Consider the following 27129-nt stretch of genomic DNA (forward strand, 5'->3'; position numbering starts at 1 on the left):
AGCAAAATATTCATTAAAACTGCAGCATCATCATCAACTATAGCACATAATTTGTGAGCATTCTTTATATGAAGCTAAGAAAAATCCTCAAGCTTTGCTATTGCTTTTACAGAATCCTGTGGGCAGCAGTAAACTGTAAATAATTATGGCAATGCCACACCACTGCTGAGTCAAATGCCTGAAAATGAATCCAAGCATTAGGAAAGTCAGGAAATACCATTATTTGTGGAGAAATATGACCTGAAATCTGGTGTTACTGTGGGTAACCATGACCCAAAACTTGAAACTGGGGTAAAAAAAGACTTATGAACTGGGAGATGGAGATGAGTAGCAGACAAAAAACTTCGTCTTCTTCATTTCTCAAGGGGCTTTGCCATGGGAAAGCTATTGAAAGCTCCTTCTCATCTCACCAGAAGTGTCAAAAGATAAATACTGGGTAAGACTGAATCCACGAAGTGCTGAACAAGATTCTGATCAATGCTGGATGCCAAACCTAACAACTGGTATCGCAAGGATATTGAGCTTTGCATGAGGTTACGGCCTCCAAACTTTTGCCTAGCGTGTTTGTAAAATCTCCCTATAAAATCACACTTTTTATTCAGACCAAGTAGACTGTTCTCCAAGCAGATGATCTCAATGTTTATTTTCTAAGAGAATTCATTAAAATAACAGTCTCCGTAATAAACTGAAGTAGGCTGAAGTTTAACAAACTAATGAAGAAGTACTTGAATTCAAGTCAATACTAAACCCAGTACAGGTATCGACATTATTGTATTTTTGCTTGTATTCATACAAAATCTGGTAACCCTAAACAGATTACAAAAACAAGTGAATGGGATAAGCAAATTTGCCATAGACCTTATCACTGCACTCCGAATATGTGTGTTAAGAGCAGAAAAATAAAAAGCTTTAAAGCAGGTGTTAGGACAAAGGTAGAGTTATAGGAATTATGTGTCAGACAGACTTCTCACTAAGTTCCCCTTACACTTTTCTTTGTTTTTATCCCTCTGAAAAGCCTACAACACTGAGATATTCTAAGTATGTGGAGTCCCAGCTCCATTTCCAGGCCGCACAGAATCCACCTAAAATACCAGACATTTAAAAATGTCAGCTCGAAGAGAAACTTACATAAAGAACTAAATACAAGACAATTTTACCAATTAACATCTGGTATCTGAAACTTCTTTTTTTTTCCAAGTAAGTTCTACACCAAAAACTACAACAATTTAACAGGTGTATTTCTCTCATAACTAAGCATTTCTTATGAATCTTACAACTAACCCACAAATGTTCTGCATTATATATAGCATGAGCCTAAAGCCTATTCCTGTGGTTCAAACGACATTGCTGCAAATCAGTGCAGGATTTTAATTTGGTGCAAGAAGCTGGCAAATGAAAAACCACTTTGGTAGGCAGTCAAACTTTTTAATGCTTTCTACCCATTTGCATTCTACCCTGAAGCCATTTCAAGTTCTTATATAGAACTACACCACATTTACATTTAAGATAAGTGTTTTAATATGTTTTAAGGAAGGCTGAAAAGATCATTTATCAAAAGACAGTTTTTGACTCAAAATACATTTGGCTGAATCAGTCATTTCCAGTTATACCACGTTCATTACCACTATGAATGTTCCATTTTCTTTTTACCTGTTATTTTTTGTTCTATGAAGAATATGTGTAAAATATCATTAAAGATGTAAATGATACAATGAATATTTTTCATCACACTAACAACAGACCAACCTATGGTGTGCTTTCAGGAGAAGTGAATTCTGAGAGAAGAATATACTGATAAGTGCTCCAAAAGTCACCAAGATGAATGGCAGTACCATGGCTTAGGTCCCTGACTTCAATCCTGGAAAATGCAAATATCATCTTATATCTCATTTTATTTACCTTCCTTTCAACAATCGTTTGATACTGATTGCAGCTATTCAATGAAAGCCTGTAAATGAGCACTTTCTGTTCACTCATTTACAACCAAAAGTTTATTATAGTCTAAATAAATAAACTACACACTTTTTACTAGAGATAATAAAACTATCGTTAATTTCAATCCTTAATGAATTTTAATCACAAGAACCTACACTTATTTTATAACTTGCCTGCAATTTCAAAAGCATTTACCCCTGTGATCATTTGTGTATATTTTTAGACCTCAGTCCTCTGAAGACTTGTACACTAGAAACATGTTCCAGTGTTGCTTTCTAATTCCCTTAGAAAAAAGCCATGATTTGTATTTTAAGTGTATAATATGTACTTAAACCCCTGAAATAGAATTAAATTGTAATGGAACGTATTCCAGTTTTTTGAAGTAAATTAAAGTAAATTCAGTAAACTATTTTTAGTGGTTTTTTAGTTTAAAATATTTAGAAGGTCTATTACTACTTTTCTTGGTTTCAGATGGTAAGACCATAGACATGAAGACCATGGCTGCCTTTGGGTATGTACAGAAATGATCAACGGTTTCATGCAGACTGAAATTTACAGAATGGGCACACATCTTGTAAGTTCAAACAAGAAAACCAGTTCTAGGATCATGTGCGTTGCCATTTCTCAGCCTGAAAAAAACTAGTTGCTGATACGATGATACACCAGTGTCAGCAGCTGGCCCACAAGGCTAAGGTAGACATCGCTTCCTATCTGTGGAGGCTATCAGCTCACAGCCAGCTCTTGAAAACTAGAGTTTATCCCTTTGTTATTTAAAGGCAGGCTCATTTTCCATTCAGGTATTCTCTAGCGATAGCCAAGGACCCTGCATCTCACAGATCCACAAGTTAAGTGACTACAAGGCATATTAACAAGGCAAACAAGGTAATTTATTATGTACAACTAATATAAACCATTGGGACTCGTGTACAATCTATTAAAACATTCATACAATGAAGGTGATTGTGTTACCAAAATAAATGTGCCATTTAAATTAACAAAAAAACCTAGTATTCATACAGAACTACTGCACAGATTTTAAAACGGGATAGTTAAAAGCCTGACCATAATCCTTTGGAGTACATAAGTACTGTTTTGCTAATAACTAAAGAGAAAGAGCAGAACCAAACCTTCTTCTAAACTATCTTACAGCTCAGTTGATATTCAGCTCTGTGAAGGACTGTGGTGCAGAGAGGTGAACATAACCATACTGGAATAACCACTTTAAGCAAACACTGAAAGGCAAGAGAAACATTACATGAATATTTCAGCAAAACAAGTCTGACCATCTCTCATAATTATCTGTACAACTCAACCAGATAAGAAGATACAACCTGTATAGTCTAGCAAAGGTTATTATACTCTTTGCTTCAGACTTGTAAAATAATCCAACGTATATATTTTCATTTCATGAAAAAAATGTACATAGCATTGGCCTAAGGTATTTAAGGGATTTTATATCTTAAATATTGTATTGTATAGCATTAAAATAAAAAATATGTAATTAGACACCACTCATAAATAATCATCATATAAACCATAATCATATAGCAGAAATTATATACAAAAGAAGTAAAAAACAAAGTCCTTATGATATTGTGAACACAAAGGGCAAGAGAAGGCAAAATAGATTTTTTTTTTCTTTTGAATGAAGGGTTTGTAGACTGGGGGGCAAAGGGTAACTGGTAAAAATGGACAGTAAAAAAGATGTGACAAAATGGTGAGTGGTTCAGTTGAAGACAAAGAGAAGGTGAGAAGTAAATCTTGCCAAGAAAATGGGATGGCCACTAACAGACCTAGAGAAAATGACAGGATATGTGTTTAGAAACTAGGTAATGGGCATGGAAAGAAACCATGGGCCCACAATGTCACCTGTCCCCTCACAGCAGAGAGGGGACAGAGGGTGGGCAGAAGAAAGCGGAAGAGCTATCCGTTCTTGATAAAAGGCTGAACACTAATGTGCTCTTTGGCTGTGAGACAGTCACACATAAATTAAAAGTAATGTCTCTTCCCTCCTAAAAAGCACACTAATGTGATTAATCTGTAAAATTTTCAACCCAATCCAAATCAAACCAAACATAGTTGAGAGTAACTCAGGTATTTGAGTATTCTCCTACATGGCAGTAATAAATTTATTTTTTTTAGAATTTGCAGCTCTTGAGTAATAGCAATTGAGCTCCATGGCTTACATTTATTGTATGTAGGAGAGAAAGTGCTTGTCCTGATTTGAAAAGAGCGCTAAGTGAAAGTTATAGCACTTTCAATAAAGCGTGTCATGGCTATTGGCCAAAGGGACTTCAGCACTGCTCTTATCTCTAATTAAAATAGAACATTTGATTCTCTGTATCTGTCAATTTATAAAGGATATGACTTCTGAAGCATCAAAGGATACCGCAACTAGAAAAAAGCATTAGAGTTCAGAACGGCAACAACTGCCAAAGAGCCATTCTGCAGTTCATCATCTCAGAGTTAATATGTTGTCATTCCAGCAGCAGCATACAGCGAGCAGACTTGCAAAAAATAAACCAGGCAAAAAAAAACTTCGGGAAACAAATGACCATATGCTGACCATGCATATATGAGAGAATATGCATATGAGAGAGAGCAGGAGAGATGGAAAGGCACAACAGGAGAGTTAACATCCTAAGAAAAAGAAGGGGAGCATGTTTATTTTTGCATAACATTCATGGTAGTTTTTTCTAGAAGGCGGTCTCGGTCATACGACTGATTTGTTGAGTTTTGCCAAGGACTAATGAGGCAAAACTTTCACCCACTGGGATACTATTTTTTTGTGGTTAAAAAGAAACAGAAAACTGAAAAGCGGTCTAAAATCCTGCTTTTCCAGCCCATCTTCAGCAACACCTCCACTGCAGGACGCATCAGGGTAGACTTCGCCATGCAAAACACCTCGTGGTGCTTACAAAGTATTAGACTGTATCTTGAATTACTGGCAATTATTTTGTGTAAAAATATATTTGATAAGATTATAATGTTGCACAAGAGTCTTTTATAATGGTGTAAATATTTGGGCCTGAAGGTGCCTTTATGTTGCCTAAAAGTACAATGGAATTGTCAGAAAAGCAAACTGGCCAACCTCTGTCCAGGCAAGAGCTACGGTTCTCTAAGGTTCAAAACGGGTAAAGGTCACTTACCCCACTACTAAATGGTCAAATTACACACCACCATGGATGTGCACGCAAATGTCAAGACTAACTCCCTGATTGCCTGGGGGACGACTCCTCCATCCAGGAACTGGTTAGAAAGAAATGTTGCAATATTTACATTTGCTGAGATGATGAAAGAGCAATGAGGGATGACGGAGTATATGACTTTGGAATTCAGACTGTGATTTAATGGATTTTGCATGAACAAAGCATTCTGAAATCAGCGCCTGCCACATGGATCACTGGTGATTCAGAAAAATATTTCAGCAGAAAAGATACATAGGCCCTTGTTAGCATTTTGGCAACAGATCATTGCAGTTTTTCTGCCAGACGTGCAGAAGCTGAGCTGGCACAACATCATGCTACACTTTGTACATCCTGCACGTATCTTTCAGCTGTGATTGCTCTGGTATAACAAATGGCATCTGAGAACTCGTAAATATCAGTAAACAGTTCCAGCCTACTAATAGCTTGTCTCAGTCTTTAATTTGGCATTTTGTACGAGCAACAGCAGGTCATTTCTGCTGTTCTAAATAGTGAGTATTTGGTTTGGGGACAGACAAAGACATTAAAACAAATACGGGGCGGAAGACAATTCAAAAAGAGAAAGATGCACAACTTGTTTTTTTCTAAAACCACTGAACATATGCAAAATTCAACTCCTGTGCAATAGCTTTGCACACATAACTGAGTGATTAAGTGCAACTAGGATAAAACAGATGCCTGACGATTTGCCGCTACTTCCAGGCAGGAAACATTAACAGCCACACATTCTCCATAGCCTGCTAGGAAGCCCGGGCAAGACCTGTGGCAAACCCTCTACATCTTTACGATGTACTTCCATTTTTGTCTGTGTTGCTGCTGCAAGCCCAGCGGCGTGTGTATGAGAAGTCTAAATCTTCTTTCATCCAGTGCTCAAGCTCATTAAATGTCACAAAATGCTTCCAAATGGAGAAAGTGGAAAGGGCAAGGTTCATAATAGGATTTACAGAACAAAACATCCCTTTCACTCACTGTAACTTGGAAGAACATTTATACCAAGAAAAACCCGCCACCAAAAAACCCTAAATAAACAGTGGAAGAAGTTCAGTCATCTGACTGCCCTAAAAGCTGTTAAACTAACCCGATAAAGCTAACCGATTAATCCTCCAGCAGGACTACTGTAGAAATAATAATTTATGCTACCCCCCTGGTTACTCTGATGTCTTTATCTGTACAAGTGCAGTGACCCCTAAACGTCTTTGACCTACTAAGTGCTACCAGATCAAACACTCAACAGCTTCTAATATATTTTCAGAGTTGAGTCCTTCTAAGCAGATGCTGACTCTTAAGTTCCCCAGCAATGAGTATTTCATAATATCCAGCCAAATACTGTTAGAGACAGAAAGTATCAACTCCTGTGGATTATATGCAATATATTCTCTGCATACACTCATAATAATTTTGTTTCCTAAATTCTTATCATTTGGCAATATTGACTGGGGGGGATAAGAAAAAGCATCATAATAATATTCAAATAATGAATCACTATGAAAAATACATGGAAGTCTTTAGTCTACAGCATTACATACACTTACTTCTTAAGCAATATTTCCTTATATCTGAAAGGCGCACTTCATATATTGCACTCAAAAGTTTATACTGACAGGAAAGCATGAAGTGAGAATGTTGAACTTTTTTCACTGCAATTCTGTGTCCATATGTTTTTTTCATCCTGGCAAGGAAATACACTGTTCTTAACACACCTCCAGATGTGGCATCATTGTGCAAAAATAGACATTTAATTATAAATTGACTTACTTTACTGTATTAAAATGAAAAAAATGGGGAAATTAATAGTAAAGATTATCCAACACAAAAAACCAATGACTGTAAGAGAGATTATTTTCTTAGGTTGTTGTCTTCAGTTCTGAAACTGAAAGCAACAGGATCAGTCTAAGCAAGGATAATAATAATCTTAAGTTTTGTTAAATACTTATTCACATTAATAGTCAGTTGTGCAGGTTTCCTTTATGTGATGACCAAGGGCTTTGTAAAGAAGAATAAAGAAAATAGAATCATAGAATAGAAAGATGAAGACAAAAGATTCATTAGAACCACTAAAATCTGCAGTGAAGGCAAAGACTGCCATTCACCACAGTGAACTCTTCTAAACATAAACCAGCACATCATCCTTCCTTGGGTTCACTTTTACAGTCACAGAAGTACAATGCTATTGCAAGCTTGTCTCTACCTAGCAGAAACTAAATGTTAATAATGTTTAATGACTCATTTTCCAGTTAATCTACTGCTTGAATGCAAAAATACTATGCTAAGTAAAATTCTTCCAAACATGAATAGTTAATCAATCCACAGTATTCAAAACAGGGATTGAGAAGGCAAATATAATTTGCAACGTGTACCAGTAAGTAGCTTACCTTCTTGTGAATTCAGATTTGATGACTGTTTCGTTGGTTTTTCAAGCCAAAAACTGCTTGCACTTTAGCAGTTTGCCAGAGGGAAAACAAACTCTAGCATTTTATGAAGTGCAAAAACTGAAGGACAAGCAAGTGCATATTTGAACAAAACAATTATACAGTGTCAATAAATAATCAATTATTTACTGAGTTAACTGAGTTAACAATAAATAATCAATCCTATTTAAAAGACGCATTACTGTCCTCATTTTCATTACAGAAAACACATTACCTTTTGAACAACATTGTATTAACTTACTTTTGTCCAAGCAAATTTTAGTAATGCAACTAAAAATGGAAAAATGAGCTTGAACTTCGGGGTTTGTTTCCACTCCACACACTCTGGGAGGATGAGGAAAAATTCACAACTTGACTTACTCTTATTGTCTCATTTTGCTGAAATGAAACCAACTGCCCGCGTTCACTCACAATAGCTGTCTAAAAGGAAAGCTGTTAAAGAAAAAAACTTTCAACACATGATTTGCCACTACATACCTCACATTGTGACTTGCATTAAACAGGCTCGCAGGCTCCACTGAACCTCCTTCATCCCAAGTGTAGAAATAAGGTCCCAGAAAAAAAGAAACAGATAGCAGTAGCCATATCTTCAATTTCTAATGTACAGAATAAGCAGCACTTGGAAGCCAGAAGGGGAACCTGGGTTCTGATCTTTCGCAGAAAATTCCTCTCTCTGAAACCTGGATTTATAACTTTTTTCAAACCAATAAACCTGTATTAAAGGAAGCAGTACTCTCTACTTTCTATGACTCTAGCATCTTCTGCATTTCTGAGATTTATATGGAGTGAGAAAATAGCAGGAAGCACAAATAAGTCAGTCCTTTGAGATCTCTATTGTCCTTTGAGAACTCTATCTGAACAACCATTACACATTAGCAGTAACTAAATTATAATATTCACAGTTAGCATAAGTAAACTAGTAGTGTGAAAAGTAGCTGTAAAGATGATAGTGATTTTCACAGCTATCTACTCAACACTTCATGCTATGTTAAAAATCTAAACTTATTTTTCATTGTTATTGTTTAATGAAAACAGAGACGTACTAACTAAATGTAGCCAGTTACATTTTATCTTCTAAAATCTTAGAAGATTTTCTAAGGCAAAACAGGAACTTTTATCGAAACCAGGCAGGTAAGCGCAGCTTCCGCTTGTGCATTTGAAAGTATCACTCCTGCAAAGCCCTGATAAAAATAAACGTGAAATACTTCTGAACATTGCTGTTCACCACTGAAGAAGGGAAATTATATATTTCACTAGTGCTGCAAATGCAACAATTGTCATACTAACCTAAAGAAATCCTGCTGGGTGGACTTGTCATAGGAAAAGTTAATGGCTACCAGGTTCAAGCACTCTAATAAAGCTGCAGGGCTCGCTTGGAAGAGCAGAGTGCCACCCTGCCCTGAGGACGACCACTCCGCCTGCTGAATGGCAGGGAGAGATTGCTATGGGCTGTGATGCCTCTCACCCATGACAGTTGCCATCACTGTCTGAAGACTTCCAAGACATTTTGGATTTGTATAGAGGAATAAAAGCCAAATGGAGGAAAAAAGCACACAAAGAAGTCTTATTAAACAGCAGATTTCCTAGGCTGTAATTTTATCAACTATGTCCTTAACTAGACGCAAATAAAGAACAGTAAGATTTGAAACCAGCAATACATCACATACGGTATTATTCCAGATGTTACAGGTATTGAATCAGTTTTAGATTTACTGGATGGGAAGCAGTAAAAAATTCCCTTTTTGACTGCCGTCTCAGGAGATACGTACGTTAAGAGCTAAGAACAAAGAAAGGAAAAGCACATCGGCGGAGGAGAAACCAAGGTATTCCAGCAAGCCAAGGACAAAGGGCAGGGTGTCGAGCAAGACAAAAACTAAAATACATTTGTGAAAACTCTCTCTTGCCATATTAAGTAGTGATTACATCTCTGCAACCTTACATACAGAAACAAGAATGTTTACAGCAAAAAAAAAACCAACGCAGAAATTACACTGCCCAGTTCAAAACCAAGGCAAACTTGCAAAGTTCTGGCTTAAAGGAAGCCCTTTTGTTCTGCTTCATTCGAGATGAGCAGCTGGCAGGAGACTAAACTGATGGCTCTTCAAGTATTTTAATTCAGAAAATATTTTTGGGGAATTGAAAGAATGTACTTTCCAAATCCTGGAAAAAAAAAAAAGTCTTTTCTTCTAGATGAAAGGGGCAAAGCTTAGAATAGAGTAATACACTTGAAATACTTGGCTCTTCTATCTAACATGCAGATGTTTTCTGAAGCATGGCTAGGGTGTAAAAGACAGTCCGGTGAGTGCTAGCATCACAAGCAAGTGGTTGAACCTGTGATCTTAGCCAAACATTTTATAGTGAGTCCCAGAAAGTGGTATGACAGAATTCCAGAGCACAATACAAAAACCTTCCTTTTTTTCTAGGTATTAAATCTCATCCAATATCCAAACTGGTTTTATATCCCATTTACAAGCAGACAAAACAAAGCATGCCTAACATTTATACCATCTCTACTCATCAAAGACTTTTGACTCTGCTATCTTAACATGAAGAATGATACTGAAATAAGATGCATCACAAAGAAGGTTGTTGAAGCAATGCCTTCTGTGCGAAAGTATAAAATACCACCAGTGGTAACTACACGGCAATCACGTTTCTTTTGTGTTGTTGATTACTCCCCATGACATGGAAATAACAGCATGCATTCTCAGTCTTATGCGCTAATATCTGCTTCTTCCAAAAATACATCCAGATGTTATTCACACAAGCATTTAACCTTTTGATACTGATTTGGATCTTTTATCTGTAGTAAATGGTATTAATTCACTGATAACCAAATTTGCATGAACTGTGACTCTGAAATAAGGAAGGTAAAAGGTAAATACTACTTGGATTTACCTCCAAGTCAAAGTACTTTTGAAATAGGCTTTAAAATAATTTAAACAACATAGAAAACGGAAAGAAATCATCTGTGACACTAAATAAGATTTATCTTTAGTAAATGAAAATGAGTTAACTGTATTAAATGAAATTACAAACATCTAATTCAAGATTTTAGAGGTATCTTTCATGGAAGGTACAGATTTGGACAGCTTCAGTATCCTCTTTCTTATCTCGATTTTGCAGCGAACACAATAGAATTGTTCTCTGATATTTTAATAGAAATAAAAATCATATCTATTTCAAGATAATTAATAGAGCCTGGAAAAGTGATCCAAACTATTATGTGCTTTGTCTTTTATACATATATTTTAATTTTCATAGAATCATAGAATACCAGGTTGAAAGAGACCTTAAGTATCATCTGGCACAACCTTTCTCGGCAAAGAAACCCCCAAAAACCCGAAACCCTATAATTTTTTTAAAAAAACATACTATCATTTTCTCCCTCACTGTAGAATAAACTTCATCTGACATTCAGCATAAGCGAAACCCTTCAGATATGAATCGAGACTACTGAGATTTTCCTCTTCATTTCAGCAGGTGATGACAAGTCAGAGAGAAAGCAATTGCAGTAAGTTGCACACATGCTGGAATTGCAACCAAGCTCAGTTTTATTGTATTCCAGGGCCTGCAGTGTTTACACCGTAGCATCAATTTTCTATTCTTATAATATGGTTATCAAAATTCAAAGCACAACATTAGGTTCTTCAGACACGAATGCTCCCCAACCTAAACAGTAATACTTTGCGGTAACCTGTATATTGTTATTACAAACCTAAGCAGTAAAAACATAATAAAATCTTGAGGTAACTTCTTTATTCTTCAAAAGACAAAGATACTTCTCTCTTGGATGAGACCAACAAAGCCAGAAAGAACAAGCTGAGCCAAATGAAAACCTGGCAAGGAAGCTGAAAGGACATAAATTTAGCAGAGGTGAAGAATGCTTATCCTCAATTTGAGAGTGTATATGCACAGGTGCATGAGCGCACTCATATACATGCATAACAAAGGATCCTTTCCTTACTAAGCTGGTGCTTTACTTTCGAGCCTCAAACAGGGCACCTTGCTAACTAAGAGAGTGACAAGGCATTGCACCAAGACACAATGTCTCCAGCTTGCCCATCCAAATATTGCAAACACCCTGAATTGCCAGAAAATGGCTTCTGCAAGATGAAAGTCTATCTGAAATTGCTAGCTGAAAATTCTATCTCACGCTCAGTGAGCAGACAAAAAAAATACCGAACATGCTGGAAAATCAGCACATTCAGCTGCATCTCCCTTGCATTATTTTACATAAATATTGGACTTGGGGTTTTGCCAGTGCTTGTTTGTGGTTTATTGACAAAAAAAGTCATTAAGTTGAGGGGAGCATGGGAGACGCGGAGATGGACAAAAACATATATGAGCTGTTATAAACTGGAATCCACTATCTGAATGCAAAGCAGTAGCCAGGAAAAGGAGCCATCAGAATCTCATGGACTTATTTTATACCCCAGCATCTTCCAAACTTTACCCAATTCCTTGCTAGGCAAGTTCTCACAGTTCGATACTGAGAAACAGCCTATCTACTTGGCCCAAGCTGAGTGGCAGTCAGGTGCCGCGATCCCTACGAACAGTGCTACAAGAAGCTAAATATTCATATAGGCATGAATGCTGATCAGTGGGCAACACGCTTTCAAAAGCATTTTTGACCACCATAGATAATTACCCACTCATCCAAATGTCTGCTTAGGCACTTCTGAAGTCACATAAGACATCCACCCCGGAGGCCCTCAAGTGTCTTTAAATACCCCAACCTTCCCCCTTGAAGTTCACTTTTATTTGTAAAATTCCATGATTACTCTTTCAGAAATGTACTTAGGAAACAAAGCTCCATTTAAAGGGATAAATACAAACCAACCAACCTACTTTCTGGAGTTACAAAATCAAACTAGCATCTAACACCCAAGCTCTAGATTCTTCACCTTGCATATACAAATCAAAGTTTTACCATATTTTTGTTGTCATTCTTTCCCCTCATGGATAACTCTGCAACTCTACTGTCCAGAAAAGCTTGCCCTTGGGATGCTGGGAGTAGCAACCTTGGTATCAGTGAAGTCGAATGATTAAAATTCATTGCTGGCCAAAACCAACATAACTCTTGACATACCAGCTCCACAATCTACAGAGGAGATTTCAAAAGACAAGTCCATTTTTATGGGAGTAAGGATCTATGCAAGTTCCACGATGTACTCAAAACTCTAAGAAGTTCATAAAAGCAGTACATAGGAAAAGCTACTTAGCAAAAGAAAAAAAGAAACAAAGAACAGCACAGGGTGTAACATTAAAATTTGATTTATTCAAAACATTAATAGATCAATGGTATCTTACTATCTATGGCAGTACAACCTGTGTAAAAAAGATTAACAATCTGAATTAGTTATTACTTACTTGGAAGATGTAAGAGCATAATCTGTAAATGTAATCTGTATGCATTAAAATACATATTTTCTATAATGATAACTGAAATTCAAACTGTATTTTTATTCTCTTACGGTTCAATTTCTTCTGTTAATAAACAACAGCAGATTCTGAGAAGAAGACAGAAAAGCTTTCACAATCCATTTTGTAGAAAAACACTGGAATTCAATAGGGAGCGAGGGAGCAAGAAAACAACGGCTAAACAAAAACATTCCAGAGTCCGTAGCCTTTTCACCTGGATGGAAAAAAGAAGGAATGTTTTGGCTTATTTTTTCCCTTTCCCTCCTATTATGCATGATCGAGCTACAAAGAAGATAACCACATCGGCCTCTACATATCCTTCTACATGTTTCATGGTTATCTATCAACCAGGGTACATCTAGGTGCCCGGGTACACATCTGACGTTCTCAGGTGTCTTCTATTAGAGTTACTGCTCACAAGCGCATCCCACTGATTTTAGCATACATATCAGTAGCCCTAACAAAAGGTCTGGATCTCATGAAGATTTCTCTTCTTAATTCTCACAGCATAATCCTCTCAGCAATTCAACAAAACAATTCTCTCTCCCTTTTAAAAGACACCAGTCAGGAAGTTAGATATTGCATCAAGCAGCTACTAAACCAGACCACCCTCCTAGCCACCACATTAGATACCAATCTTTTAGAAGCTGCTACTAAAATGCTAAAAGCCAAGGCTGCAAAAAATTGGTTCCAGCAGACAGGAATGGAAACATCTGACTTACTCTTGCTGTGGTGCACAGAACCAAGGTTTTTCCTGTCATCTCACCCGAGTCCACGCTGCGCTGACAGACAATGGGTCTATTCTAAGAAGGACCCTATTAAGCTGTGCAATTACAGCAAACTGCCAACTGAAGAACAGATTTGTTTATGCCTAAGTCTAAACATTATTCAACAATCAGATGAGAAGTATCCTGCAGGTAAGTTTCCTCTCTGATTCCATGTACTAGGTTAGCACTTTCCAAAAGCTCCAGTTAATGTGATCAAAATATAGCACTTCATTTTTTCTGTCTTCAAACTCTGTTGAGTTGTATAAGGCAGCTGACAGTCAGCTTAACAGCACTAGCTTTAGCTCAGGCTTGGTTTTCTGCTTGAAGAATGACACTGGCTTGTCTTTCTTCACATGTTCAAGACAAAACCGAAGAACGTCGCTTTTTCAGCTTGGGATGAACACATCACTGTGCTACCTCAACAGGCATCAGCTCCGAGATGATGTTTTATTATGTTCCATTATACAACTTCAGCAACAGTTCAATTCTCACTGGTGTCATGCATCAGCTGTCCTCTCCACCTCTGTGTGTTCCTTTCTATGCCACTCTCAAGGAATGAGCTCACAAGGCTTCAGCTATCAGGTCAATTGCCTTTGTTTAATTCATTACAAAAATAAACAAGTTATTCAGTAAGGTTAATTCTACTCCACCTTTGTAGTAGACAAAGGAAATATGTATTTGAAATATATATATGGATATTTGAAAACTTAATTCATTTAAGAAATTCAACCTAGAGTTAATTCTTTTCTGTAAGTCTCCCTATAGGATCTGTCTTTTTTAGACTTTCATCTTTACAGGTCAAATACACCCTGGTAGCTGGGCGTCAGCCAGGCACACCACTGAGCACTGTGAATATTAAATAATCAACAATATAAGCTGTTCCTCTTCAGAAATGAACAGTTATACTGGCTGGCTGGCTTCGTACATAATAGACTATAACCTAAAGAGACCAAGCTTTAGGATAGAAGAAGGAGAAACTGAGGCCATCTCAAAGAAAGCACCACATCAACAGGTAGTATCTCTAGGCCAAGCCAAACGAGTTGAATTAGGAATAGGAAACTGAATTAGTCGATTTAGGATAGAGATTTTATAGTTTGATTTTAATTAAACAATTGCATTAAAAAATCCCTGTTACACCTTGGAAAATCCTCAAGGGAGCAGAATTGATAACAAAAGGACAGGTTTTTGAAGAAAGTTCTCTGATGAGATGTGTTCCTTGTCACTCGTCTCTGCCTCAGAAGTTTCAATTCTGACATATAAGTAACCAAGCAAAGACCCACAGAAAATACAAAACTTGTGTCAATGGCACTTGGGAGATTGAAATTGTAAATACAATCACAAGAGGAATCCAGTAAAGAATACTGCAATTAGGCTGTACTTCTTTGCTCCGAGGTGGGCAGCCACGGCACTAAGTAAATCTAGTTATCATTACCAGTGTTTCATTCTAGACTATGTGGATACTCAGATAAAGTAATAGCTTTCCTATATTTAACACAAAGCTCTACCTGAATTTGTGAAACAGAGCCCTTAAAAAAAAAACAACAAACAAACACCACACCAAAACCCAAATGCAAATAAGTCTTTCTGAGAAGGAAAGTTTTTCCACTGAAACCAGCCAAACAAAACCCAAGTACCAAACCCACTCCTGTCTAAAACCTACTCATATTTTTATCTTCGCCATAAAAACTGGTTACCTTTTCCTTCTAAAGACAGCAATCATTGCAACTGAGCTAGATTTTATGAGGTGAAGAACTGAGTGCTAATATGAATTTAGCAGTGGAGTTCCCTCACTTCAGAGGAAATACATTAGGAGTACTTGTGTACTTTTTCCATTTCGCTTCTCGTGCACAAACTGAAAGCTTCAGAAGGCTCAGACTGACTTACCTAAGAGTAATACCCTCTTGGCTAGAAAATGCTGCATGTAGGAAAGTAATCAGCATACAACTAGCTGCAGATGCATTTCAAAACAAAAAGTATTATGCAGGGGGCACGTATGCATATACTCACAGACAAAATCATTAAAACTCCTCTTAAAGAAAAAAGTGACTCAGAGAAGGAGCCTTTTAAACTAAACCCTATAAAATGGTGAGTAAAAAGAAAGGAAGCAACTATACTAAACTAGCTATATTTACTATTCAGAGATTAAATAGGAACAATCGGCAAAAATGTTACCTGTAGATAACAATCTCCTTTGAGGTTTTAATGTCTACAATATGTGTATGTTGGATTGTATCCGTTTTAGTAAATCCTCTCCCACCAAAGAATCTATTAGCTTGATCCATTAACTTAGTTAACCAATTAACATCTGCAATATAGAAGGATCCAAATGTGAAATATGGTAAATCTGAAGTTTGGTGAGAAAGAATAAATAACTATTTTGATGAATGGATCATTTTCCTTTTACAAACACCCAGAAAATTAAAAGCACCTGGAACGTGCAGGATGGCTCTGTACATAAGGCGTTCTTAGAACAAGTTCCATCAATGCAAAAAAGAATTTATCTTGCACTTTATTTGACAGAGGTGACTAAACTTTCTGACGGAGGTGACCAGGTTACTCAAACAGTTATCCAGACATCCATTAGCATGAAACAAAAGAATGCCTGGCCCCTGCAATCTCTTTGGATTGGTACACAGAAAGCAGAAACAAATGCTTCAACTATCATATCGATTATACACAGGAAAAAAAATGCTGGATTTACTTAGTTGTCGATGTGGATCATAAACACATGAGAATTGCTCAACAAAATAGGCACAAAAGGACTATGACAGTGGCATAGAAATTCCTCTTTTTTTGTGATGAAATGTCGCTATAAAAAAAAAGATTGTAAAATAACTTGGGTATTTGGGCTCCTTGATGCACACTACTCCAGTATTTAGAGTATGCTATTACAAGCCAAAGAAAAAAACAGCAAACTTGTCAAAAGCACAAAAAAATCCCAAAAAATAAAATAAAATAAAATAAAATACCAGGCTTAAGCTCCAAAGAAAAAATCCATAATGGAATAAAACCACAGATTTACAATGGAATTTGAGTTGCAACTTTAACTATAGCTTTCGCAGTCAGGGACAAGGACAGTCATAAACATTACCCACTCACACAAAAGAGAAAAGGGGGGAAAAAGTATGTTTGGTGCATCACAGCTGTCTTCCATTACCTGTAATTATCCATGTTCAGACCATGCTAGGAACAAAAGGAACAACAGTTAACTGCATGTTACAAGGCAACAGTGTAGTACTCCTTCCAGTACATGTTGTACACTTCCAATGAAAACTACCTAGTATTCTACCCAGAGGACACAGGGTTTTGCTTTACACTGTGGCTGTTTTAATTAAATGCAAGTTAAATCAGGTATTTTTTCTTTTTAAAAAGCTATTATTTTTTAAATGTCCCTTGCATTTAAAAATCCTTACAAATCATGTACTTCATAACAACAAATTAATAGTACAGATGTACTGAATTACTAAAGCTAGTCCAATACAGAGTATATAAACTTTCTAATATATTCACTGAGATCTATCTTAGGAAAGTGACACTTTTACCCACAGTACTCCAATAGGAAAGCTTCTGCAAAACCTCACTACTCTTACAATGAACTCCCCTTTTTAAATTTCTAGTTAGGTTTTATTTAGGATCATGTTCTATTAATTTGTTCTTGGGTAAAGTCTAGTCTTTTAACAGTGAGAAATACCTTCCTCTTCTACACCATTCATATAACTTTTTTAGCTCTCAATTTTACTAAGCCAAACAAAGTTGCTCCTATAGTCTCTTCTTACAACCCTCATTCATCATTCTTCCAGTCATTCTTGTAGATCTCCTTAGCACCACTTCTAATCTCAATTCATGTCTCTGGAATACGTGAGAAAAAAGTTGTATACAGTATTTCACTTGAGGTCTCACCAGGTCTTTCAACAATGGCACAGATGTTTCCTTATCTACTTAACATTAATATCTTTTAGCTGAATCTCATCAGATGATCAGTCTCTTCTGATACCCTCATGAACCTTCTCATTTTCAGTCACTTTTGGTTTGTAAGCTCATGGCTTATATTTGACAATTCTGTTATTCAGCTTAAATGCTGTTCATCATTCTACTGCAGGGCTATAAGCTTCAGCCAATAGCGAACTTAACATTATTTTATCTTCTTTGCTTGGTCCTAATATCATACCTGTAAACTCACGCTATCACACAAGAGCAAAGGTGACAGTATCTTAAAATTAGTGGTGGTGGAGGGGGGGAAGTCATCAAACCACAGAATGGTTTGGGTTGGAAAGGATCTTAAGATCATCCAGTTCCAACCCCCTGCTATGGGCAGCGATACCTCACACCAGATCATGTCACCCAAGGCTCTGTCCAACCTGGCCTTGAACACTATCAGGGATGGAGCATTTACCACTTCTTTGGGCAACCTGTTCAGGTGCCTCACCACCCTCACAAGAACTGTCTGTCATTTAATGACAGATTAACGTGTCTTTTCCTTAAAATACAGTATCATTAAAAGGGTGAGGGAATAAAGTATGATCAAATATTCACCTGATAAATTAAAAAAAACCCTCACCATCCCGAACGAACTCCAAAACTGAAAACAAATGACCTTGCACATTCACTATGCCTTCCATTTCTCTTCCATACTATTTGAGGATCCCACTCCCATATTCATTATTGAAACAACATCCTGAAGACAAGGATTATGGCAAGTCAGACATGTGCAATACCGGGTTAATCCCTTTTCCCTAACACCAAAATGCAGTAGTTTTCATCAGACTAGTAATAGGGTAAAACCATATTCAGAGCAGGATGCCAAAAATCCATCAGGCTGAATAAAATATTTTAAGTTGGCATGTTCAGCAGAAAGCTCCCTGTCATTAAGTAACAGAAATGCTGAGGAAAACAATCTTAAACCCCACCACCAAAGCAGGCACCTTGGATTCTCCTTTTGTAAGGGATTTCCTCGCCAGCAGCTTACAAAGACACAAATTCATAATAATGGATCATTACCATAAACCACAGACTAATTTAAAGACAGACTGCTCTTTTGGGGTTTGCTTCACTCTTGAGGATATAAAACTCACATTTTTTATGCTATCACTGCTGTAGAGCAGAGAAGATTTGTATGTAACATCACTGCTTTACAAGACACGATCCAAAGACATGTGGTACTTTCCATAAAATTCTGACCTACTTAGTGGTTTCAAGCTTGGCTTTCCCACTTGTTGAATTATGTCCCAACTTTTGCTCTTGCAACTCAAACATCTTCAATATCAAGAATATTGAAAGAATTCCAGAAATTGTGTGCAGAATAACTATTTCTTCTCAGATTTAAAGTCTCTCAAAGTTTTCCACCAGAAACCATATGATATTTCTGCTGATGCTGTACACTTTTCAAACTCTGCTTTTTAAAATAAGCTTCTTTGTAGCTTTCCTTGCTAATGCAGAGTTGAAAATACTTTTCTTCTCTTGCTACTTTACACAGTATTGAGCAACAGCCAATATAGTTTCCTTTTTGTGTAGATGATTTTACAATTTAGCCATTTAATTTTATTATGAACTTTAAATTTTCCCATATCTTTCACTATTAAAGGAAAAAGGATACAGAACTGAAGTATTTAGTCGTTTAGTCCTTTTCTCGCTTCATCTGTCTTAAAAACTTCTTTAAACATTAAATTACTCATAAAACCATTAAGCTATCAGACTCAATTAAAAATATCTTCCCTTGTCTCATTTCCTTCAATCTGAAAATTCTCCTTCCTTTACAAAAGAGAAACTATCTGACAAAGAGTGTTATTCTTACATGTCTGATTTATTTTATCCACCTTTTCAAGAGAACTGAGGCAACTGTGACTTTCAGAAGGATTTATTGTCTCATTTGCACTATTATCTCCCTCTGGAGAGATCAGATTTTGCTGTCTCTCTTCCGCCAAAAGACAAATAGATGGGCTAGCTAAACTGTTAGATCTTATTTCTGGGTTGTCTGTATTTCTTTGTCCATCAGGTGAAGCTCTGTCTGCAGTAGTATGCCTGCACCTGGTCTCCTTCTTTTCCCAGGCTACTATATAAACATTTCAATACCACCGGGATTTCACAATTGCGTGAAAAGTTTATCAGTTTCAAGGTTCCTTTCATGCTTATATCCAGCCCTGATAGTTCTTTATTTAGATTAAAAATCAGACACCTAAATAGTGGAAGCCTTGCCAACAAGCTTCTGAATCAGCAAAATCTGATCTCTAACCCAGTGATCTTCCTCCTGCCCAGTGTGACTACCTCCAAAATGAGTTAATTCACCTTTGTGCAATGCACCTGATACACAAAACAAGGATCTGTCCCCTCAATGAGCGATTCTATGACTGTGGCATAGTCCCAAGGTTTTTATCTCTTGCAGAGGTTTTCCTACTTTTTCACTTATGCTGTGAAAACATTTGTCTGTCTCCTGGAAGTGAGTGAAGAAAAACCTTAGCAGTTCTACTCATCAATTCACTAAACCGAGAACTTCTTTTTAACACAATAATTCCCTCTGGAATATTTTTACTACTAGTATAATACACAAGAAGAATATTCTGGAGGGATATTGAATGGTTTACTATGAAAGAGTCTGCTGCATTACATATCTGATTCAGTGGTACTCGATACCAGCATGCACTCTCATTCCCTATCAGCCTAAGGAGAACACTTGAATCTCTATTTTAATACATACTGCCCCAAATCTCTATTTGTAACTCCATCTGGTATCTGACTCATCTCTTCATTTTTTCACCTCCATTCCTGGCAGCTGGAATGAACAGAGCGTGGGACGTGTCCCATCTCCCACTCCAGCAGGCCCCTGCCATGGTGCTAATGCAGTAGCTCTACCACTGTGGGCATGCTTTATATGCAATGTATACCACGAAAGGGCACCACGAGATAACCACTCTGTTTTCTCAGTGTGGAGAATGAAAACAGTAACAAAGTTGGACTAATGGGAAGGGAAAACAACAAAGGCCCTGCTGCTAACAGAGCTGCATGGCCATTTTTACCTCACTAAAAGTTCACTGTTTCTAGCATCTTGTCAGATGATCAGAATTACAAACCAGAGTTGCTCTTTCAAAAGCCTACTTACTTGAGATAACGTGAAAATGTGTTCTTGCTTTTCCTATTGCAATCACTGCACAAGACTTCTGAAAATAAGATTTACGCAAATGATAATATTCAGTACAGGAGAAAAAGCGTGGTAGGATGCAGCAAGCTAACAAAAGGCAGGCAATGCCAACAGTTACCAAATACCAATTATAACTTTGTTTATGGTATGGTGACAGTAGCCACGTGATAAACATCCACGTTAAGGTATTCCACACCTCTGCTTCAGGGGCACATAAACCACCAACACTTTCTTAGGCATTTTAGAAAAATACATGAAACAACAGAGCTTACATGTTTAAGAGAAAGAGCTTCCTTTAACTTCCTACACTTTTTTGCTATGACCATGACACTGAACAAATCAAAGTAAATATAAAATGACTTAATAAACTTTGTCTAGGAAGAGTACAGAGTCACTTGTTAAAAAAAATTGATAGTTCTCAACACAAAACAAATGTTAGCCTTTCTCTTCTACTGGAAAAACAGTAACTTGGAAACAAAATCCAAAATTCTCAAATGTGGGACAGCACACATATCAAGACTTGAAATTTGAACTTCATTACTTGTAACTTATCATTCAGATGGAAACCATCAGCTACCTATTTCTAGTAACACTTGGGGAGCCTGTCTCCTCAAGAGGGCACAGAAGGAATCATAGAGTTCCTTCTGTGCAGAGAAAATATCAAATATAAAACAGTCTTAGCCACTCACCCCTTTATTTACAATCTGGACAAGGGGATCAAGTTCACCATCAGTCAGTTTACAGATGACACCAAGTTGGGTGGAAGTTTTGATCTGCTTAAGGCTAGAAAGACTCTACAGATGGATCTCGACAGACCTGAGGCCAACTGTAGGAGGTTCAACAAGGCAAAGTGCCAGGTCCTGCACTTGGACCACAACAACCCCCTGCAATGCTCCTGGCTTGGGGAAGAGCAGCTGGAAACTGCTCATGGGAAAGGAGCTGGCGGTGCTGATCGACAGAGCTGAACATGAGCAGCTTGTGCCCAGGCAGCCAAGAAGCCACCAGCATCCTGGCCTGGCTCAGCACCAGTGTGACAGCAGGGCCAGGGCAGTGGTTGTCCCCCTGCACTGGGCACTGGTGAGGCTGCACCTCGAATCCTGTGTCAGTTCTGGGCCCCTCACTGCAAGAGAGACATTGAGGTGCTGGAGCGGGGCCAGAGAAGGGCCCCGGAGCTGGTGCAGGGCCTGGAGCACAAGTGTGATGAGGAACGGCTGAGGGAACTGGGGGGGTTTAGTCTGGAGAAGAGAAGGCTCAGAGGGACCTTATTGCTCTCTACAACTGCCTGACAGGAGAATGGAGAGAAGAGATGGCTGATCATTTCTCTCAAGTGAGAAGTGACAGGACAAGAGGAAACAGCCTCAAGCTGGGACAGGGGAGGTTTAGATTGGATATTAGGGAAAGTTTCTTCACCACAAGGGTTGTCAAGCACTGGAACAGGCTGCCCAGGGAACTGGCAGAGCCACCATCCCTGAAGGTATTTTAAAAGCATGTTACAGACAATATTCATCTTTCTTACTTATAACAGCAAAACTTACTGCTACTCTTTTTCTCCACCTGCATCATTACTCCTCTGTTCATCTAGAATCTCCACTCTCTACTTTAAAAATACCAGTACATCATTCTCTCAAATTCTGTTAGCACTCCCAACATTTTCTTATAACCACTGTTTCTTGACTTTTCTTTACCTCTCCTTATCTTCTGCTTCTGCACTCTGAATGTTGCTTGCATGTCTCTTTCTTTCATTTGTTCCTTTGAAGTTCTTATGAGAATCTCTTCAACACTTCAAATGTTTTGTAACAGTAACAAAACACGATAAATCAGGTTTTTATCAAAACAACGTGGAAAATTCACATTTCATTTACTGGAATTTCACCTTGGACAATTTAAAAGCTGCAATTTTATTCCAATCTCACCATAAAATGCCAGACAGTATAAGAAACTATCACTGTAATTGGCAAGTTTAATGTAAGATTTAAACACAGCAAGTCTCAGCTTTTATGATGGCTCATTTATGTCTTATTTGTTGGTTCCACGGGTGATGCAAAAGAAAATGCAAAACACTCATCACTGGAGTAATTTTTAAAGCAAGCGTGCTGTTTTACTCATATATAACATTGGGGACATTTATGTGATAATATTTTTAAAAACTGACTTCCAAATACAAGTGCTTTTATATTAATGCATCTCCCTCTGTCCAAAATGCTTAAATCATTCTACATAAAATTAATGTACTATATATTTCAAACCTGAAAATTCAGTATGCCTTTGTCAGTGTTTATTACTCCAAACAAAAGTAAAGCATAGTTCCTTTATAATATACTATTGGATATAACACTGGAATGAGTGAAGTAACATGAATTTTGCTTTTTGGGGTCAATGACCAAGATAATGAAAAAATCACTGCCTTGTCACAAATACCACTAGTGTGGTGCAATGCATTCACTTATTTATTGCATGCTGTAAAGTGATTTGGTAAGAATTTCATTGTGTATTTAGGTTCAATTCCACATTTGTTTCCACCCAGTGGTCTGGCCCAAAGACAAGGTTCAGAAATATGCAAGCAAAACCTACGTAGCATGTTTGATCTTATAAAAATTCATGAATATTGTTACCACATGCTTTCTTCACACACACAAAGGAATCTAAATACCATCTGTGCAACATAGTCTAATTAGGGGATTAGGACCACAGAAGTTCTGCTCACTCGCATGTTCAAGTGCCTGCTCCCTTGGCCACTTAAGAAAAAACGTAAGTGAAGAAGAAGAGAAAAGGGACAGCAGCATCCTTCTGGATCCAGTGTATATAGGAGTTAACTACCCTCACAGAATTTAGTTGTCCAACTCTACCCACGGGAGTTTGCATTTTTTTCCCTTGATGTATAATGCCTGGCCCAGCACAAGGCTTATGAATAAACTTGGCACCAGATGAATCACATTTTAATAAGTTCAAATGATATTCTGCAACCGACTGGTATTTAATGGCTACAGCATACTAGAGGGACCAATTTTTCAGGATTTGGCAGCAACAATAGAAAAGTAAATTATAAAAGCACATAAGTAGTTCTTAAACAAAATAAATGAGGTATAAACATAAGTAAAGGCTGTACTGAATGTATAAAAAGAGACTAACTACACACAAAACCAAAGATCCATTTGGAACCACCTAATTTTAGAAACAGAAGTGATAAATGTACAAAGCAATCTTCTATTAAAACAGAGTCACTAACTTACGTGCTTCACCATCAGTGTAAAGCTGTTTGTTTCCCACGTCATTTTTCTTAATCATGGGATAATTTATGAACGCTAGTAACAACACGCAACCCAAACCCTTACAGGAAAATCATATCTTTTTATTTTGAACATAAAATCTGACAAGTTTCAACAGCTTATATCGTATTCCACGATTTGACAGAAATTTGTAGAGCTAAGCAATGAACTCACTCAAAAATATGTATTCAAAACATTTTTTCTCTTTGGCTCGCCAAATGCTCACAAACAGATGGGTTCCATTTGTTTAACATATTTAATAAATTTATTTGTTTTAGTTTTTCCCCCCATTGCTGTAGTGGCTGCTGATAGTTCTCTTTGACTAAAGAACAAATCAAAACGTGAATGTGGTCATGAATCTCAGTTATGCAACTAGGCTGCTTCTTGACTGAATACATGTGTGTAATTTATCTGTTACTGACTACAATTTGTCTTCTGAAAACATTTTCTACTTTGAAGTTAAGTCAAAATATCTTGGTGGGAGCAGTATGCATTTCCAAACTATCCTGATCTTATAGCTAGGAGAATGCCATACAAAAAGGCAAAGTGCTATACTAACATTGTGCACAATAACCAAGCAGGAAGGTAACACCACGTCTCCAGGATCTTGCAGCAGCATTGCCAAGACTGCACCAGGTCTTTACCAGCGTGCGGATGAAGTGCAAGTACCTTTTAAAAGCACTGTTTAATAATAAAGATGATCAATGTTGTGCAATACTTAAGCTGGAGAAGGAAATGACTCAAGGCAGTAAGTGTCGAGGTATGCAACATGATTACGTCATTGAACCTAAATTTGATTTTCAGGGTTATCCCTTGTTTAGTCTAGCACTGCTGTGGAGGACCAAAGACTCATAACAAGGAATAATGTTTTAAAATGATTTCGTAAGATACAGCTGGCCATCCAGGAGAAAAGCAAATCCCCAAACACAACTTACTGAATTACTTAGGCTAGGTTTTAAAGTAGCTCTGAAAAATCAGGGCTCCTCTAACTTTCCTGACAAGATTTGCTTTGATTAAAATTTCAGTAGATTCACTAAAATACTATTTGAACCAAGTAAATAGTAACTGGCCAAGCTTCTTCTAGCTTAATAATCTTTGGGTTTCCAGCTGAGCTACATAAATAGTGGAGAAACAGAAAACAACAAATACCATATTCATATTCCACCATGTGAGTAGTTGACTCAAAGCGTTCAATTTCAGAGCTCTCACTTGTAAGTGACTAATAGTCCATCTCCCATTCTGGACACTCTAATGTCTTCTCAGATACTGGCTTCCGTGGTGAACTCACATTGCCAACAGATGTGAGGGTGCTGCTTACTCAGCTTATGAATGGTTGCCAGAAGAGATTTGCTGCTTCAGGCTGCAGCAAATTAATCCCAGTAAAGGCAAGGTTTATTTGCTTCTCCAACAGTTTGAAGAAAATACTGATGGCACAATTCTGAGCAAGGCTAAGGACAACTGAGCACTGGAGATAGCCTTGGAAAAGCCAGAGCTCTGCTGGAATGCTCTTTCAAGTCCACATTACCTACAGGATATTCACCTCAGAAACTCCACTTACCCTTTACAAGATACTGCTGTTTGCTCTTCAAATGTTTACACAGAGAAGATTGTTAGTAACAGTGCATATATGCCTTTAAAGTCAAGGACACAAAGCTAGCCAGTGAGGGTAATAAAACCAAATAAAGTGCAAGCTGTGGAAGCTTTTTCCCAAAGCTCTAAACTAGAAGGAAGACAATTCTTCTTTTCCAGCAGAAATTCTTTCAAGATGACTGCTTTGCTTAGCAATTCAACTTCTGCGTGGTTGATTTGGTTTTAATTTTTAATGACGATAAAAGAAAAGCTAAAACAACAAAGGCACACCAGCTTTGCTTCCCTTTTCAATACCTCACCTAGAAGAAATGTCTTGTGCTATATTAGGAAAGTGACATTTTTTTAGCTGGTCTGAAAGCCAACTCAATGCTACAGAGCCAAAGTGGTGCTGATTTTTTTCCCCTTCACCTACCTGGTGAGACAAAGAACTGCTACAAACTGGGTTCTTGCTACACCTCTTCCCTCTCTATCTTTTGCTTGCAAAATTACGTGTGTTAAAATACTTTACTTAAATATGCCACAACAAAATTCTAACAGCTACTTGCAAAAGCCAGCGCACACTGTTGTATTAGGTTATTAAGTTGAATTAGGCTTTTTTAAACGTACAACTTTTTATTTTAAAAAATTTTAAGTTGTATTTTAAAAATTTAAGTTGTGTTTTAAAATACAACTTCATTATTTTAAATATGATTTTAGTTGGACAGCCAGAGCCAGTAACACAGGAAGTAAGCATAGAACCATAGAATGGTTCAGGCTGGAAAGGACCTGAAAATCATCCAGTTCCAACCCCCTGCCATGGGCAGGGATGCCTCACACTAGACCATGTCACCCAAGGCTCTGTCCAGCCTGGCCTTGAACACTGCCAGGGATGGGGCATTCACTGCTTCTCTGAGCAACCCATTCCAGCGCCTCACCACCCTCACTCACACTAAAGAACTTCTTCCTTATATCTAACCTGAACTTCCCCTGTTTCAGTTTGAACCCGTTACCTCGTCTTATCACTACAAGTCCTATCACTATCAAGAATTTAATACAAATGCTTATGTATCTAAGTGCTTAAGCTCAAAAATAACACATGTATTAAGGAAGCTGCAAACTGAAGTATTGCATCTGAGAAGGAACTTCTCTCCAGCAACATTCCTTCATAGAATCATAGAATCATAGAATAGTAAGGGTTGGAAAGGACCTTAAGATCATCTAGTTCCATCCCCCCTGCCATGGGCAGGGACACCTTGCCCTAAACCATGTCCCCCAAGGCTCTGTCCAACCTGGCCTTGAACACCGCCAGGGATGGAGCATCCACAACCTCCCTGGGCAACCCATTCCAGAGCTTCACCACCCTCACTGTAAAGAACTTCTTCCTTACATCTAATCTAAACT

At 37.5% G+C, this 27129-nt stretch overlaps 1 protein-coding gene across 11 annotated transcripts in view; it reads right to left on the reverse strand.

Moving 5' to 3' along the window:
• The window catches only part of ROBO1 (roundabout guidance receptor 1), a 709821-nt gene that overhangs the window by 183814 nt on the left and 498878 nt on the right, over nt 1–27129 (reverse strand). Inside the window, exon 1 of one of the 11 annotated variants that reach the window (XM_030471692.1) lies at nt 7812–7884. The exons of 9 other annotated variants lie outside the window; for them this stretch is intronic. The gene's annotated coding sequence lies outside the window, so the exon portion shown is untranslated. Of the gene's footprint in view, nt 1–6673; nt 6709–7811; nt 7885–27129 lie in introns of those variants that run through there. One more of the 11 variants, XM_030471691.1, reaches the window with a different exon arrangement.

Source organism: Strigops habroptila, chromosome 2 (genome assembly GCF_004027225.2).
Source record: "Strigops habroptila isolate Jane chromosome 2, bStrHab1.2.pri, whole genome shotgun sequence".
NCBI lineage: Eukaryota > Metazoa > Chordata > Aves > Psittaciformes > Psittacidae > Strigops > Strigops habroptila.